This window comes from Sander vitreus, chromosome 14 (genome assembly GCF_031162955.1).
Source record: "Sander vitreus isolate 19-12246 chromosome 14, sanVit1, whole genome shotgun sequence".
Taxonomy (NCBI): domain Eukaryota; kingdom Metazoa; phylum Chordata; class Actinopteri; order Perciformes; family Percidae; genus Sander; species Sander vitreus.
The window spans coordinates 26,700,629-26,720,381 of NC_135868.1; the positions used below are offsets into that span (position 1 = coordinate 26,700,629).

Consider the following 19,753-nt stretch of genomic DNA (forward strand, 5'->3'; position numbering starts at 1 on the left):
ATGACATGTCACAGCACCGGTCTGGAATCAATGAGGACCACCATCTTTATGAGCCCTGGTCTCCTGTGCATCATTAACCAAAGCTCCTGCCAGTCTCTGCTGCCACAGTCAGGCTTGGTCACGGGACACAGTGACATCATCGAAGCAACAATGAGCTCTGGCTGTGAGATGCACTCTGAGAGGAGTTCATGCAGAAAACCATCCGTACAGTCCATTTTACATTTAACATCCCCTTCTCACCCTCCGTAATCAGACTGAAGGACAGAGTAGCTCCCTAGGCGATAAGAACGCCACTGTGGGATAGTGCTGAAAATAGATACCGCAAGGCATGACAGGATACAGAAAGTGCCAAGACTGCCAACAATTTGGCACAGTTTTAAGGCTCTGTGAACATGCTTTAGTTTTCATTGAAACAGTATTATCTCAATATATGATTGATTAAATGTAAGTGAAAAGTTTTGCAAATTTAAAAGTTTGCTGATCATTATCACCTTTTTTACTCTTACAAGCATAGAGCTACTTCACAGAAAGAAATGGTTGGAGCCTGCCTAGTTCCGCATTACACACCAGCACTGTGGAGGAAGGTCGGCTACACCACAGATGCATTCTGGGATAGGTGCAAAAAACTCTGTGTTGTTTGTATTTCTTTAAGCCAATCCCACTGGTGTTGGGCGGCGCTAAGCTCCAGACGCAGCGACAGTGGCTCTGCTAAATAGTCTCAGGAAGGAACTTGTTTTGGTGCCAGTGAAAGTGCCAGAATCATCACTAATCACTGCATCATCATTGCTAGTGACAGATGGGGGTGTCCTGAACAAACCCGCCATTTTTAAATAGTTTAGCCAGCGGTGTTTGTTTTTTTTGCTGCCTCCAGCTTCTTTTGAAACAAAAATGTTCTTGCCGAGAGTAAAAAACAACACACCTTCGACCTCGCCTCAGGCATGAGGCGGTACTAAATCTGCAATGGAAAATGGAGGACGGGGCACCGTGGCCAAGTCGAGTCGAGCCAAGCCGAGTAGAGTAGAGCTGGTACTAGCAGTGGGTAAGCGCCATATGTTTCAGGGATCTAGTTTCTGTTGTTTGGTCAGGTCTTGGTCTTGACCCTGTCTCGCCCTGCCTTGGTCTTGGACTTGATTCGGTCTCAATACACTCTGGTCTTGGTGATGACTTGGTCTCGGTTTAGGTGGTCTTGACTGCAACACTGCAATTAGCTAACTGCCTTCTGAAAATTGTATTATACTTTTCTCTTTTTGACTATGTCCACTGAGGTTTAGCTGAACCAAAGTGATTCATTCTGCATCCAGAGCAGCTCAGTCTCTCAGAAATAACTGCAGAACTGAAACTCTAATCCCCACATTATCACCTCTCTCGCCCAGCTGGCTTCCACCCAAGCCCTGCTACTGCCAGTTGAATTGTTGACTGAAGATAAAGTGGTGATCATTACTGAGAAAACGTCTGCACACGCTTTTAGCTGAGATTCGTTTCCATTTCTCCTATCCTCTGTCTCTCAGCCTACAAACACACAGAACACAGATTTACAATCCCACTTTGCCAAAGTGGCCAAAACAACAGAAAATTAAGGACAGTATAGAGCTCAACAGCGAGTGCCCACTTTTTGGACTGTTCTGGGCCTGAAAGTGATTTTCCCCATTCAATAGCTCCACTGACGTTTCATTAAATACTTATTTAAAGAAGTTGAAATTTTTGGTCATTTTTGGCCTTTATTTGATAGGACAGCTGAAGACAGGAAGGGACAGGGAATGATGCGGCAAAGGGCCGTGGGCCTGACTAGTTTTAAGCCTGGAACCAAGACTAATTGTGACCATAAAACATTTGATTCAGGTCAAAAGAACATTTTGAAAACTGAAAAAAAAAAAGTCAACGCTACAAGACTGTACAGAAACGATCAGAGACCTTAGTGGTAGCAGCTCGCTAGCTGTTTGTGGGTTTCGGTAAACATTTCCATGGTAACAGCAAGCTCAACCAATCAGAGACGTCGCTGCTATGCTTGTGAGTAGTGTAGTACTACTCCATGACTTCATGAATAAAACATGTTTCCTTAAAAGAAGGTTGATTTCATGTGGGGCAGCAGTACCTCAGAGGGTCGCCGGCTCAAGACCATGTGAGGGACTGGTAGCTGGAGAGGTGCCAGTCACCTAATGGGCACTGCTTAGAGCAAGGCACCGAAACCCCAACTGCTCGGAGGGCCTGTCATTAGCAGCCCCCTCACTCTGACATCTCCCCATTAGTGCATAGGTCCATGGCGTGTGTGTGTATTTTGGGCCTGTGTATAATGTGTGTTCTAACAAGAGAGTTCTAACAAGGGATCAAAAACCCTATGGAGAAAATAAACTGTTTTTTCACTTCCTGAATCACACTGTTAAGCTCTATTGGTTTATGTTAATTTCAATCAGAGGTTTTCCACACATCTGAAACTTCTTCTATCCATATGTCCCACAGTACCAAAATCCCTCCACTTTCCTGTCTGTTCAGCCACAGCACAACCAGATATGAATGGTCACACTCCGAAACTGTTTACTGCCAAAAAAAGCAGCAGCTGGCAGATGAGATACAGCGGGAGCTGTGACACACCTCTGGCCCTCTGCACAGCGCTCTCTGACTATATTGAATGTCTGAATGTACAGCGGCTAAATGCTGTGCATGTTATCCTCAACTCACTGATTTCATTTAATTATCACACGCCTTTTGAGTCCTTGCACAGGTGGAAAGACTATAAAATGCTGTGTGTGTGTGTGTGTGTGTGTGTGTGTGTGTGTGTGTGTGTGTGTGTGTGTGTGTGTGTGTGTGTGTGTGTGTGTGTGTGTGTGTGTGTGTGTGCCGCCTGGTGTTTTATTTCCTCTCTGCCCACTGGCAGGGCAGTGGAACAGATTGTCAGCTTTGCATCACTGCTTCAATAATGCAGCCTTTGCAGTATGTATTTTTATCACTTAGCAAAAGAAAGTGTGGCACTGCAGTCTCATGATGTAAGCAGAGGCTGACACGGCACCAGTGGAGGAAGTTCATGTTTGAACAACAACATGCTCAGAATCACAGAAAACACCCATGTGGTCTAGCTAGATTTGTCGATACACAATGTATATCTCAGTATTTTCTACAAAGTGGGCTAAATGTTCAGTTGTTAGTCAAAGCCAGATATGACATGTAACAAGCACTTTTATTAAAACAGACTGTGAACAAAATAAAATGCAAAGACAGGGTAAAAAATAAAAGTAAATAGCTGTTTTAAATAAAAAACAGCCCTATCTCTGAGAAAGCACCTTCACTTAATTTCAACAATAACAGAACGATTAAAAGAGAGAGAGAGATAGCTTTATTTATGTAAAGGAAATATTATCATTATTCATTATTATTATTTTTAAATAATCTCCTGTTTTGTTCAAAACGTTCTGCATATTCGAAACATCACACATTTCGGATCTGTTGGAGAATGAGACCTTGGTAAAGCCATAAGCTTCACAGTTTAAAGCGACATAAAAGACATGTCAGTCAAAATCATAAGAAATCCAATCTGTATTTTCACATGAGGGATTAGCTGCTCCTACAGGTCCCATACTGGGCTTTTGAAAGTAGATTGTTGTGTCTGTGTGTGTGTGTGTGTGTGTGTGTGTGTGTGTGTGTGTGTGTGTGTGTGTGTGTGTGTGTGTGTGTACTTCTGAAAAGTAAAATTCTCAGATCTGTATTACTCATGTGGTAAGCACACACATTAAAAGAGAATTCCGGCCAATTTTTACGTTAATCTTGATCGCTATAAACATGCGTGTACTTTCGATTGAAAAAAACCCGACCCGAATCAGTGCAGGCAACACGGAGAAGCTGCATCTACGTGTATGAGCTTCCAGTGAGCTAAAACGGCAGTTGTTTGTTGCCTTTGTGCCTCTTAACAGACATAAAATGCAATTAAAATGTCTGTGCAACATGAACAGGGCAGCTACCAGCTACCAGCTAACGGCTATCAGCTTGCCCTGCTAGCTGATAGCCGTTAGCTGGTAGCTGCCGTCCGGTGAGTGTATTCAGCCAGGCTCCTGTGATAACCATCCCGATAACAATCCACGGAGCGGCGGTGGTGTGGCTATGTCCTCCAAAGGACAGACATTGTCACGTCTTGAAGTTTATTCCCCCCTAAAAAAAAAATTGTGCGGTAGTAGCTGCTTGCTGCCCTCCGGTGAGTGTATTCAGCCAGGCTTCTGTGATAATCATCCCGATAACAATCCAGGGAGCAGCGGTGGTGTGGCTATGTCCTCCAGAGGACAGGTCATGTCATGTTCTCCAGTTACTGAAGGCTAGCTTTAGCTTGTGCTTGGAGCAGCAAGTTCATCTGCCTGTTGCCCCTCCGTCTGTCTCGTTCTTTCCAACTCTTGTGAGGCTAGTTCTTCGTCTGTATACTCGGGTTTGAATGAATAAGAACGATCAATCAAACTCAAAAGGTTCTTCCATGTGTTGTATATCTGCTATATTCTCCATAGTTACGTTACTCCAAGCTTCTTCCCTTATAAACAACTCCGCTCTTCGCTCTTCACACACTATGCTCCGATCTGCACACTACTGTTTACCTTTTCCTGCTACAACTGAATTCCCAGGAGACAGCGCGAGGCTACAGCTAGGCTTCAGTAACTCCTGTGCAAGCCACAGACATCATTTATCTCTTTTCCATGTAGTTACATAGTCACTGATATGGTCATAACCACTACAGTGCTCAATTACGTATATTTGAGGGGGAAATAAACAAAAAAATTTCGCCGCGAAAGCATAATCTGTTCTCTGGAAGACATCCACCAGACCACCGGGCGCTCGGGGGATTTTTGTCCGCTGCGGAAGCCGGGGACGAAGGCTGCTTGCCCGGCTAAGGGAACTACCACACAGATCGACACTGCCAAGCCTCCTACTCACCAACACCAGATCGATCACATACAAAATGGATGAGCTACAAATACACACAGAAATGCTGCGTGATGATTTTCACAAAAGCCTGGCTGAACACGTATCACAGACGGTAGTTACCAGCTAACAGCTAGCAGCTAGCAGCTAACAGGCCAAGCTACCCACTGGCAGGATCAAGACAGGCTAGGTGAATTTAAACAATGTCTGAGTTGAAAACGTATCTTGTTGTCAAGTTAGGGCCCTGTTCATGTGGCACAGACATATTAATTGCATTTTGTGTCTGTTAAGTGGCACAAATGCACTCTAAAACTTCCCCCGACAACTGCCGTTTTAGCTCAGTGGACGCTCAGAGAGGTAGCTGCAGCAACTCCAGTTTGCTAGGACCGATCCAGGTCGGGTTTTTTTCTATCGAAAGTACTCGCATAACTATAGCGATCAAGATTAACGTAAAAATTGGCCAGAATTCTCCTTTAACTAAAATATATGCTGTGCAAATGTTTGAAACCAATTGCCAATATAACAAATTACAAAAATTAAAGTAGATCGATATAACATAATGTAAAAATGCAAAGTATGTTGAAAAGTACTGTTAGACAGTTACTGGAGTTGCTGGGCCTTTAAAAAGATCCAAAGACTTTTTGCATCTGTCACTGAAAGCAATAAATTCCTGAAAGATCTCTTTACGATCCACAAGGTCAAGTTTAGCATTATGAATATGACATAAAGCTACATGCTTCAGTTGACCCTGTCCTATTGTGGAAAAAAACAACGTCTTGAGCCTCCTGAGGGTACCGAAGCTTTGTTCAGCTTCTGCAGATGACACAGGCATGAGTAGAAGCAATCTGACAAGAGATTCCACTTCTCTAAACTATCTAAGTGGTGTGTTGGCGTCTGTGTAGATGCTGATCTGAATTCAGTTTGGTAGGATTTGGTTATACACAAATACATAGTTTCATTTAAATGATGGGTGTTATATTTATAAATATTATTTGCATGCAAAACATGTCTACTTTACCCAACCTGTGGACAAAAAAATCATCCTGCGGAAACATTGGCCCAGTAGAAGCCACTGTAACACAGACAAGCACTGCGAGGTTGATATGGTATGGTCCACTATAGGGGTGTCTGAAATTGTTATGAAACATTTATTTACAGGTAAGAATGATATATATTAGGGCTGTCAGCATTAACACGGTAATCGCGATGCGATTAAGGGCCGAGCATAACGCGTTAATTCTTTTTAATTGCATTAATCGCATGCCGCCATTTATTCATTTATTTTCACTTCACTCGGCTTCGCGTCGTGCCTAACAGGCTACTATTTTGCCATACTTCCTCGTGACGCATCCTGCTGCTGCAGGCTGCAGGCATGATGGAGAAAGACAGCAGCAACACAATTCTGAATGGCGCTTTTTATTTTTCAAAACTCCCAGACGAGTCGAAAACCATATGCACATTGTGTAAAGCCGAATTAAAATATCACCGAATCTCGTCAAGCTTGAGCTACCACCTACGAGCTAAGCGTAGTACAGTTAACGTGACTCAGGTTGATGCTAGCAGGCTCAGGCAAAGCACTATTTTGGAGAGTGCTACTCGCCAACCTGCGGATGAAACCAAATCCCCAAAAATTACTACCGCTCTTGCAAAATGGGTGGCAACTAACTGCAGACCTGTCAGCATCGTAGAAGACTCGGGTCTTAAAGACGTACTACGGTTGGCATGTTCTGACCCGTCTTATACATTGCCGTCGAGGGAGACAGTAGTTTCACACATACACAGCCTGTACGACACGGAGAAAGCAGCCAAACTGGAACTTTGAGTAATCTAAATTATTTAGGAGTTACTGCACACTATATTGACTCTAGATTGAAATGTGTGACTAGATTCACACATTTTTCTTTTGTTTACAGTAAATAAATAAATAATAAACAAATACAAATCTTAAAATCAAGTTCATAAAGTCACTTTCTTTGCATTACTTTGATTCCCAATCAAGATCCACTGGTAAGAATTCCTTTCCATTGTTAATATGTACTTAAAAACTGTTCTGAAATGCAAAATAATAGAATTTTAATCATGTGATAAAACATGTGATTAATCGTGATTAACTATAGAAATTCAGCGATGAATCGCGATTAATAAAATAATAATCGTTTGACAGCCCTAATATATATATATATATATATATATATATATATATATATATATATATATATATATATATATATATATATATATATATATATATATATTAGGGCTGTCAAATGATTATTATTTTTATATATATATACATATACATATATACAGAATAAATATGGATATTCAGTATGAACCATATAGACAGATATGTACAGTATGTACAGCTATGTGCAGTGTGGTAACAGTACCATTGTAGTGCAGAAACAGTAACATTATAGGTAAGAGTAGTAAGAATAAGTGTATATGCAGGATGAATAGTAGAAGAGCAGTAGAATTTGTAAATAAATAGAACACTATGGGTGGGATAGGGGGGTTTTGGGTTTAGTTGGTTGGTTGTCACCGGGATGAAGAGCTAGAGTTCAGTAGGGTGACAGCCGCAGGAAAGAAGCTTCCTCTGAACCTTCTGGTTCGGGTGTGGAGAGACCTGTAACGCCTTCCAGAGGGGAGTGCAGTGAGCAGTCCGTGGTTGGAGTGACAACAGTCTTTGATGATGCTGCACGCCTTATGCAAGCATCGCTTCGCCTGGATGGCCTTGATGGATGGGGGGGCCGCATATCCTCTGCACAAATGCATGTGCAGCTGTTGCAATACAAAGTGGGAAGAGTACAAATACAAAGAGTGCAAATATAAAAGTATTTGCAGAGTCCAAGTCAAGACCGAGTCCAAATGAAAGACTCTTCAAGACCACTTACTTACCTTTTGATCATTTATGTTCTATGTGATGAAGTGTATCTTCTATTTTAAGATGATCATTGTCCATTATTATGTGTAATGTGTAAAAAGCAAGTGCAGAGTACAACACTGTAGGATCAAATTAGGCCATTTTATTTACTTATTTAGTAATTTTACTTAAGTCACATAAAGCTGAAGTGCAACTTCACATTTTTATTCTGTTGTAACAAGAACATTATGTATGAAAACAACAAATAAGCAACACAGGTGTCACTAAATAAATTCATATGTTCCTATTTTTGAACTTATTACTTGTCCTTAAGAGTAGTACAAAGTGCAACCCCAATCTGCACAGAGGAGAGAGCACTTTTTTTCAAAGATCTAAGATGGCAGCATTTTCAGAGAGCACACTTTGGTATTGTGGACTGAGCCTCCAGAGTTGCTAGTGAAACTTTTAGTCAAGATGAATATATTGTATTTTTAGAAACTCAAGCATCCTTCAATTAAGTTGTTGTTCTCTACAGCTGTTCCCACTTGTAATCCACATATCGGAGGCCTTGTATTGTCACATTCATTCTTTAGGGATGGGAATGTGAATGTGGAATTCAGAGCATCATATGGCCCAAAATGGTATTTCTGAACAGAGCATGCAGTTAGTGACAAAGCAAATCTGTTATATTTAGTATTATTGAGCTCCCCTCATTACATGAATAAATGAAAAGCAATCCACTTTCATAGCCCTCTGGGAAATTAAATGCAGCACTCAAAGATGCAATAAATCGGCTTGCTGTTTGATGACCTCCCAGCAACTCTGATGTAATCATTTTGAGAGATTTGTTAGTTAATAGCCAAGGCAAAACCTGCTTCAGAGAAACATTTGACTATTATTTGTCTGCAGAACCAGAACCAGACTTCTGGGTTTTTTTTTGCACCTGTTTAACTCTGACTGGAGTTTTTATGTGCATCCATTTGTCTCAGCCATGCCAGTAGTATATGTGTCTATGTTCAGGATTCTCCTGTGTGTTGTTTTCATTTGCTCCCACCCAGGGGCGCCGTATAGGGGGGAAAAGTTAGGACAATTCCAAGGGCCCATGACTGACAGGGGCCCCAAAAATAGGTAAAAACTATATATATAAAAAAATATATATAATTATTAAACCATCATCCTTCAGTATATATATATTTCAAATATAATAATAAAATGAATGATCTCTTTGTTTGTACTTGTTTTTGGCAGTCAAAGTTAAATATCCCCATTAACCAAAAAGTAAACCATCCATATTGACCGACTGACCCCCTGTATCTGCATGAAATGGTTTGGTCCTGCGTTAACGCACTCACTCAGTAATGGTGTGAGAATTACAGAATTACAGTGACCACAATGTTGCCAAGTAACGTAAAATCAAAATCTGGTTTTCAAAAAAGGAAAGAGAGAAAAGAGAGAGAGGAAAGACAAAGGGTGTCAAACAGTAAACCAGTTTTTCACCAAGAAAGGTGGGTAGCCTATAGTCTGAGTGGTATTAACCTGTTGGCTTAATGTCCATGGTGAAATAAGCTAGCTAGCTACAGACTAGTGTTAGCCAACATTTAATCACCATTTAATCAGTGCAGGGAAACGTTTAGCAAGATATTCATATTAAATAATTGTCCTTGCCCCTTTTAGCAGACTTAACAACAGATGAGTCAGCAGCACCCCAGTCTCCCCCTAACTGTGCCCTTCCCTTTCCCAGTGAAGAAGGTGAGCAACATTGTGTTCAATGACATGCCTGTTATTCGAGAGAAAAGTTTGGGTTTCCAGGAGTCCTTTGTTCTTATGCATACCTTTTAATTTGATGTCACTGGTACTGTTAGTTTGTTATGACCATATTCCAAACCTCAAAACCTTTTGATTTAGTGATCACTTGATCGGTTTTGTAGCACTATAATAACCCTGGTGTGGAAATTCCATTTTACATGTCCACTTTATTTTCTTGTTGGCATATATGTGCAGCTAAGTTAAAAAATCAGCTGTTTTCATTCTTTTGAGAGGATGATGTTAATTTATTTTGATTGAAAAGTTAATATATATTTAAGTTTGTTTGTTTTTCATTAATAATTATAATAATTTTGTTAAGAGAATTTTCCATTTTGTCAAATTTTACAATAAAAATATATTGAGACTGTAAAAGATGGCCTTCACCACATTGTCTATGGCTGCTTTTATTCTTGCATCAAATAGTGAACTGCATGCTAGACTTGCATGCATGTACGAATCACCAGAAGAAAATATTGTGCTAGTACTAGTATTGAACTACAAGAAGCAAGACAGTTGCAAGCCTTTAATTAGAGTTATGTAAAGCTTTTGATGGGACCGTTAGGTCCTAGAGATGTGGTGACAACAGCTGCGCAGAGGGGGCCCAATTTGATTTTTTGTCATGGGGCCCAAAATTGCTGGCGGCGCCCCTGCTCCCACCTGACAGATCAGGAAGCAGCGGGTAGTGTTTTTTTTGGGATTCACTTTTTTTTCTTTTTAAACAAAATACAAAACATACAATTTACAACATGAATACATCAACTGCCATCCTGAACCTCCCCCCACTCGTCATCACCACATATGCAATGGGCCTCCATTATCAACCTAGGTACACTTTCTTAGACAACAATTAAGACAAGATAAAATATTAAACCATAAAATGTAAAGACGATAGAATTCAATGAAATAATAACAACAAATAGACAACAAACTGTAAACCAAATAAACATATGTATATGTGATAAAATAATAAGCACATAGTATACACTTTTCCCCAGCACATAGCTTTTTAGGAGCCCTTCAAAAAGCTTAAGTACTTAATGATCCAGAGTAGACAGGGTATTAATCTGCTAGGTTCGGACACAAAAATGATCATCCGCATAAAGAATATGTTTGTGCACTACACATCCTACCATAACACCTGGGAAGTTAGTCTCCCCCATTATGGCTGCTGCCAAAGGCTTTATGGCTAAACAAAACAACAAAGGAGAAAGAGGTGAGCCCTGTCTTGTTCCCCTTCCAAGAGCAAAATATCCAGAAATGAACCGTCAGTTTGCCTCTTGGTGCTTATACAGCACCTTCATCCACCAAATGAAAATGCTGCCAAACCCATACATTTCCAAAATGTTGAACAGATAGGCCCATTCAACCATATCAAATGCCTTTTCGGCATCAACAGAGATAGCAGCTATTGGGGAAGAAGGTAGTGTTTTAAAGTCTATTAAGTCTATAGTCTGTGGAAATCTACTAAACTCCAGGTTTATCACATTTATCTTAAAGATATTTTAATGGAAGGTTAAAGATGCAATGGTGTCTTATTTCGCTAATCTCATCTCCTCTAGTAGATGAAATCTCAAGTTCCTCTTCGACTCCATTAATAATCCAATACTATTGGCAGCCATATGTTTTTGATTTGATCATCTTGTTGCTACCTTGTGACTTAAAGGGATATTTCACCGCTGGAAAGTTGAATATTTATTTAAATTGGGTCATTTATGTAGTAGAAATGTGAAATAATTTTAGAAGTTGGTGCCTTCTAGACTGAGAAAAGCCAGAAAATGTATTTTTGGTTCATGTGGATGGAAGACAACAACTCCCAGAATGCACTTGCTTCGCTTCCCTACGAGGCCACTCCCAAGCCACGCCTACAGAGGGCAGTCAAGTCTAGTGTGTTTTATTGTCATTTCAACCATATACACTGTATATAGTGAAACGAAACAACGTTTCACCGTGGCTCAAGTGGTGTTACACATTTAAAATATATAAAAATGACATTTTATAAAAAGGACATTATATAAAAATGACATTATATAAAAAGGACATAAGAAACAGGCTACATTTAGTGCACACACATTGTAGACTATACATAAAGTGCAATTACTACTTAAAGTAGAGAATTTAAGACAGACAAGGGACAGGACAGACAACAGACAACAAAAGACAGGCATAAGTAAACTTGTAACAGAGCACTGATTGTTATAAGTTAGGTTCACCGTGAGGTGAAGGTAGAATATAAGAACTTTCTTGAGATTTGCGTGGTTGGAATCACCAGCAACAATAAATAGTCCATCCGGATGTGCGCTTTGGAGCTCACTGATAGCTCCATAAAGTTCACCTAACGCATTGGTAGCATTAGCACTTGGTGGGATGTAAACACAAGAGTACAAACACAGCCGTGAAAAAAACTGTCTGTGTTAACATACTGTATATGCACAGCCCACCTCCACGAGTCTTACCCGACAGAGCAGCATCTCTATCTGCTCGGAAGGCTAGCAGGCCTGGTAGCTGGATAGCGGAGTCTGGTACACAGTTGTTCACCCATATTTCCACAAAAACAAAAACACAGCCGTCTCTGAACTCGCGCTGGGAGTTTCGTTGAATATAGTCCAGTTTGTTGTCTAATGAGCGGACAATTGCAAGCAGGATGGATGGGACAGGTGGCCGGCTAGCGTTAGCTTTCCACCTAGCTCAAACTCCTGCCCTCGTTCTGCGTTTCCGCTTTCTCGCACACTGCTTTTGATGTCCCCTTCCAAAGCGGCATCAAGCGACACCGCAGGCTGAGGTGCTGGTCTCCGTAGCAGGCGAAGCTCGCGTAGTGTGTCAAGTATTCCGTCCGTAATAAAGTTTCCTGCATATTCTCCAATCTGTACCAATGTATCCCGGTGGTACACATGTGCGGTAGTTTGAATGCACATAATTGCAAGGTTGCTGCTGAAAAGAGAGAGCCTGTTAGCTTAGCTTCAAGATGGCTGACACTCGACTTGCATCGGGTAGTGACAGTCCCACCCCCTATGGGCGGGTTGAAAACTAAGCGGAACTAGCTGGTTGTAGTCTATAGCATCTGGCCGAGAAAGCCTCCGATGACGCAAAATGACAATTTTTGCGTCATCAGAGGGTTTTTTTCCAGACACACAATACAGAGATCTCTTGTCTTAGGGGGACATGAGGGAGGGAAGCACGGTCATTCGTAAATGACTACTGGGTTTCTACTGATACGAAGCTTAATGCTAATAGGTGAAGTATCCATTTAATATTACAGATCAAAGAGTGTTACTGAACCAAATCATCATTCTCTCTCTCAGTCCTCTGTTCTCAGGCACTGGTTAGTTACACTGAGTAACAAACTGAGGGACAAAAGTTCAGTAGGCTGGCCTGGAGAGACTATATCAAGCCTCATTGACCATTGTAGACAGTTGTACTCAGGGGAACTGCAGTCCAAGCAATTCACTTGTGCTGTAATAAATCTAAGGCATACTTTAGTGGACTAAAATATGTCTGTGTAATCTGTAATATGCTATCAGGCATCCTGGCTCTGGGACACGACAAGCTTACTAGTTACAGCAATTTGCATCTCCTTCCTTGTCAGCTTGAGTTATATAAGACTTTCTGTTGCAACGTGCTGATTCAAACATCTCCTGCTCTCCCTGCCTGCACGTAATTGGCTCTGCAAAGCCTTTTATCAACCCCAACAGCATTTGTGCCGAATTACTCCTCATAATCATGACACCATGTTTTCTGAGCTTAGTGATTAGCTCAAGCTTACAGGTGCATTTCAAAAGAGGCTTGCACAGATGTTTCCTGGAAGACACTCCAGTAGCTGTTGAGGTAAACATCTGGATTGTCCCCCATGTTTTGTTTCTTACATTATTCACAGTTCAAGTGTAGCTCTGCTCTCAATGAAGATAAAGCACCCATCTGTCTTATTTCATTATAGTGTGTCCTCTGTTACTCCTGGCTTCCATCCGTTGCTCTGAGAACCAGCTCCATTTAAAAACTAAACACGAAGACAGCGACTGTCAAACATAGCCTTTGAAGTTTTTCAAGTTTAAATGACTCATTCTTCTGGCTCCGCTGAGAGCTTTAGGGAAGACGCATGGTAATTTATTTCCTGTTGTGTTGACACATGAAAGCAGCAGGGTGTCAGAGTGCTGAACGATGAGTACATTGTGTGAACTCTTCATTTTAAATACACACATGCCTACACTTGCCTGTATGTAGTCACTTTGGAGGCAGGAACTATTTCATTGGTTCAGTTGGACCTCAGTGGTTACAAAGGTTACGTAATGTAACTCTAGCTCTATGGATTATAAAATAATAACAGGAGCTATTTCAAGATACTTTACAGATAGAGTAGGTCGGGACCACACTATATAATTTACAGAGACCCAACAAGAACAGGTATTTGGTGCGGTGAGGAAAAACTTCCTTTAAACAGGCAGAAACCTCGGACAGAACCTGATTCTTGGTGGGCGGCTGAGAGAGAGAGAGAGAGAGAGAGAGAGCGAGAGATACAGAAATATGACTCAGCAGTGGGTATAATAGAATGACATGATGAACAGTGGCAATATAATAGAACTATGACAAATATAACGTGTTTCATGCTTCTTGCAGTCAGCGCGGTGCGACACGATTTTGACACAACCGCTTAGCCAGTCTGCAGTCAACGCACCTCCAAGATTTTGCATCGCATAGACCATGTTGCAATAATTAGCTACAGGAGGGAAGAAGTCCGTTCTTTGAGCAGCTCTGACTGCTTAGCAAGCTAGGTAATTAACTATCCAACAAGCTATTAAAGCTATAGTGCATACTTTCTGTCACCCCATGAGAAATTCTAAGTAATGACAACACTATGGTGCATCCACATGACGCAAACCTTTGGTCACCACCACCCCCACCCCTCCACACAGTTGCTAGTAGCTCAAGAAGGACATGATGGACTCTTCAGAAGAGGTAATTATCTTGTAATTTGTATGTCCTCTTGTACCCAAAGCTGAATGCTGCTGTTGTCCTTTCTCAGCTTTGACGTAAAACGCATCGCTCGAGTTTCTGCGCATGAATGTCGCCGGACGACACCATTTTCTAAACATAGCCATACTGAGAAATACAGAGAGAGTTTTGTTGAGCTGATAGCCTTAATTAGCTTTGTATCAACCTATATTTTACAGTCACTGGTATCAACTCATTTGGCAATGACTTGAATGTAACGGACATTCAATATTATAAAATAGTTGTGCACTTTAGCTTTAAGCAAGCTACCAAACAAGCTAAGTAATGTTATAATCGCTAACATAGTGGAATCGTGGAAAAATACATTGTTTATCATAATTTTTTGTCATGACTAATTTATATATGACTAAGCATCATCCGTATTATTGAAAAGAATCACTTCATCCGATGTTTAATGGGAATAAAATAGCTTTTTACCAGCCTACTTACTGGAGTTCAACAACTGTTTCCCTGGAAACAATACACAAGCGTGGTTTTCCCCTATCCCAGAATACATCAAAAAATGGATATCCTTACTGCTTTTATCCTGTAAGATAATGAAACACTATGTAACTATGTTGTGACTATTTCACTTAGGTCGTAATGAACATGGGAATACACTCTGTGTTTCTTTGTAACCCTGAATGTCTCAACTGTTGCTCCTAGTAGCTGTCTCCGGCTGTTCAAGAAGCAGTGGTTCTGTCTGTGGTAGGATGAGCAGCTGATTACTGAAACTGACAATAGAATATTTAGTTGGGATGGTTTTTCCGGAGGCGGTATGATGACTCAGTGTGTTCTGTTCCTGTCAGTCACTGTCGCAGTGCTGGCCTGCTTCTCTTAGCCAGTCTGCAGTCATCTGACCCGGAGCTCCAGTCCAGCCAGCCTGCCTGCTAACACATCATGACACACACTCAACCCTGAGCCCAGAAGCTCAACTCCCATGAACCTGCAACCTCTGTCTGATTTATTAAACACTGATTTTGTCACTATTAAAGTTTCATCCAAATCCAGATCCAAATGCAAAATTGATTTACTAAGAACTGGAATACTAGATCAGAAAAATAAGGGATTTTGTAGTTTTATCAAAAGACCACACCTGAAATATGACTAAAAACATAAAGAGTTAGGAATTCTGAAAATATAGAATTTATATAATGACGAAGTCAAAAAATAATACTAGGGTCATTTTACCCAAAATTAAAGGAAAATAGAAAGTCAAAAGTGAAAATGACAAATAAACTAGTATTATATTTTAGTTCTCAGGATAGTCAGGCCATAATTAATATTTAAAAAGAAAAAAGTAAATAAAAGATTATATTGAAATGAGAAATTGGTAAAATGGAAATATGAAAAGAGAAATTTAAAATCCGGAAATGGAAAATAGAAATAAATATAAATGCTCAAATTAAAAAATAAATTAAATACAAAAGTTTGCATTTGGCTTCTCTATGTAATCTGTATGTAAATGAGATGTAACGAGTGGAGGGTGGGCCTGGAGCAGAAAACTAGTCACAGCCTCTGTGTGTGTGTGTGTGTGTGTGTGTGTGTGTGTGTGTGTGTGTGTGTGTGTGTGTGTGTGTGTGTGTGTGTATGTGATGTTGTCTTGCCTTCAGGCTGTTTGCAGTCTCATAGCATTACTGTGGCCACAGACAGAATGTCTTGGCCAGAGAGCAGCTTCGCCAGGAAGACAATTATAAAGATGCAGAGTGCAGTGTTGAGATCAGGAGTGAATCAGGAGTTTTGGCAGACTTCTCTGCTCCCCTATTGTTTTAAGATTCTAGGTTTCCTGTGACTCGCTGGCACATTCTTCCTCACCTAACATGGTTGAGTACCTCAGGCCACCTGTAGTGATTAGCTTCTAGTGTTTTGTGTATAAGCTTGTCTTTTTACTACCCTTTGCATTTTGTATCTGCTTCAAAATGGCCTGGTTGAGTCTTTTGTGCTCAAAGTCAAGTCTGCTCTAACCTACCTGACCTCTGCTCACGGCTAACCTGCCCGGCCTTGCCTTCAACAGTCTTTGTTTGTGAATAAAACTCGTAGACTTCATCTTGGCTCACCTGGGTCCACATCATACAAAACCTAACAAGAAGTATAACACACAACAAAAACTTTCTTAGATCATGAATCCTAATGTGACTGTGTATTTCTCAGGTATATCAGTGAAATGTATGAACTACACTGCAGACTGGAGTCTTTGTTGTGGTATAAAATGTGTGTAAAGGGTTGTTAATAATCCGTCTAGTTCTATTCCCTGGGTGAAATTCCCAGGCTGGCGCTGTTTGTATTTTCTTTATGTTTAAGGGTCTTTCAGAGCCCACCACTTCCATCAAGCCACACCATTATCATCTGGCTTGACCTCTGTGAGTTGACTCTGAAAGCAGTTACAAGTGCTCGGAGAACAAAATGACACAAAGCAGAGTTCAGTTCACAATGTTCTGGAGGTTTAATGAAACACATCCTAACAATGGCTCCAGTCAACAGGAGAGGAACAAAAAGAGAAAGAATAAGTGGTGCTAGATTGGTTCACACTAATTATTATTTAGCAAGGTAAACAGTAAAGCAATTTATGAAACAAAATGTCTTGTATGATGTGAGAAAGTGATTCCAGTGGGGCTGCAGCTAACAATTATTTTGTGGATTATTTTCTAGATGAATGGATTAGTTGTTTGGTCTCTAAAATGTCAGAAAATAGATTCCAGTATGTGCTTTTTAAGATAAGGGTTCTGTGGAAAATGCATTCAAGTGGACAAAGTAAGTTGACGTAGTTTAATGTCCACCATGACTAAGACATGAGGCTCACCTCTGTTTCCTCCGGCTGTTAGTGTGCTCTGTCAGTGTCAGGATCAATCATGTAGCACAGACACACTGACATCAGAATCTGCTCATTTAGCACTATGTCAGATGTCAGCAAAATTAATTACTAATGACTAAATAGCACACAACAGTTTTTGAGACTGGGTAAGTGAGCACAGCATTAATATCCCTTTGGCCAATTAGAGTTCATAACTTCTACAATCTGCTCTATTGCTTATGTAAGAGTAGTCTTATTGTCAGGAAACAGCTGCACAGAGGAATCATTTCAATTGAGTGCATCTAAAAGGGGATGTTGGAGGAACCTAAGGCATAGCATAATCCTCCACTCTTCTATTATTGCGGTGTTCCTTCGTTATTCTGTCTATCAGAAGAGTTGAGGGCTGGGGATACAGTCCAGGAGAGAGGATGTGTCGGACTTCTGTACAGAATTATTGAGCTGCTTTCTAAGGAGCTTAGTGAGTGTGTTTCCTCTGATGGTCTGCTGGAATGAGATCAGGGTTTCAGCTGGGTCCCTGCTCACTAAGTGGACTGACTGCTGATCCTTCCCTCTTCTCCCAGAAAATGTCTGACTGCATGTGTTTGACTCAAAGTGTGTGCACATTCAAGCTGGGCTCCCAAAACAACATCAACAGGGTTTAAAGAAATGCAACCCAGAGCATTTTTTTTTTTTTTTATCTTATCCCAGAATGCATCTGTGGTGTAGCCAGACCTTATTCCACAGAGCTGTGAGGATAGAGCTGGCTATGCTATGTTTCCCCTAACAAGGACCCTAATGGCCGAGACCAGTGCAAGGAGGGGGTCTTAATGGGGCTTATCCCCCTCAGTTATATTTTTTTGCATGTTTAAGCTCCATGGAAAAATATCAAAAACAACAATGCATGAGATACATGTGACTGTTGCTCAGCTGTTGTTTCAGAACAATGAATAGTGCTACTGTTGGAGGAGAGAGACAGAAAGGAAGAATATGTCACTTGGTTGCCTGCTTGCTTTCCGTTATTGTAAATACATAATTCCCTTTTTCCCCCATTGTAGTAATCCACGGACAGAATTGAAATGACTATATTACGTTATCTTTTATTTTTATTTTGAAACAGTAGCCTCATGTTGTTGTTAATCAGCCTTTCTTATACTTTGCAAGGTTTTAACTTGTTCTCAGTCACTTTATCCTGGCCTGCTAGTGGCCATATAAATGAATATGATTGGCTAATAGTATCATGATGGGTTTTAGTTTTATTTCCCTGTTTATTTTGTAGGTTCTACTAATGTGTCATGTCTTGTTTTATGTCCTGTCTGTGTTTTCCTGCCTTTGTGATTGTCTGCCCCGCCCTGAAGTGTTTCGCCTGTTCCTCGTTACCACCCTCCTTTCCTTGTGTGTATTAGTCTTGGCGCAATTCCTAATTCCCTAATTTGTACTTCCTCAACTCCAGAATCCTCAATCATCAGGCTTGTCCTGCATAGTGCCAGAGAGAGAGGGAGATAATATACAGTATGTTTCAGGGCTGTCAACATGAACATAATAATAACGAGTTAACGCAAATTCCTTTTAACGTGATTAACGCGCGTTCCGTGATCACGCTCCGTAGTTTGGGAACTCAGGAAGCTGCAGCAGTAAAGTTGTGGACAGTGTCCAACTTGCCGACTTTCTTGCTAGATTTAGCGACTTTTCAGATCCTCCTAGTGACTTATTAATAAATTCAAATATATTTCTACTTTGATTCCAATTAATTGATTCCACAAGACTAAAGATATCCTCATGTACTGTTGATGTGAACTGAGTTACCAGTACGTCCAGTCTCAAACACGTGTGTGTGTGTGTGTGTGTGTGTGTGTGTGTGTGTGTGTGTGTGTGTGTGTGTGTGTGTGTGTGTGTGTGTGTGTGTGTGTGTATACCCCTTCAGGCTGTTTGCACTGCCAAATTCTTTCTGCAGTCTCACAGCATCACTGTAGTAGTTAGGAAGACAATTATAGAGATGCAGTGTACAGCTGAGATTAGGGAAACTGGAAGCTAACTTCATACTGAAAAAGATTTCTGTCATCCTGCTCTGGAGTAGGATGACAGCATTAGTAGCATTACACAGTTGCAGAGGATTAGACAAATTAAACCGCTAATCACTGCTGGCAGTGACCTATTTCATCTTATCAAGAATTCCCAATGATGTGTAGACACTTGTATTGGCTGTGTAAAAAGGCAGTTTTTATAACCAAATAGTATCCTACTGAAAAATGTGTAAGAAATGATATCACAGCATCTGAAGCAGTGTTTTTAACAGCATGTTAAAGACGGGGAGAGCTACTGTAAGAAGTATATCCACTGCCATTTCTCTCTTTTAACACGAATTGCCCAAATATGTATTTAAACAGCTTAAAATGAAATGCATAGATTCTGGTTCTTAT

At 40.7% G+C, this 19,753-nt stretch overlaps 1 pseudogene; it reads left to right on the forward strand.

Moving 5' to 3' along the window:
- Nucleotides 1-19,753, forward strand: part of LOC144529327 (neoverrucotoxin subunit alpha-like) — a 39,530-nt pseudogene continuing 19,777 nt past the window's right edge.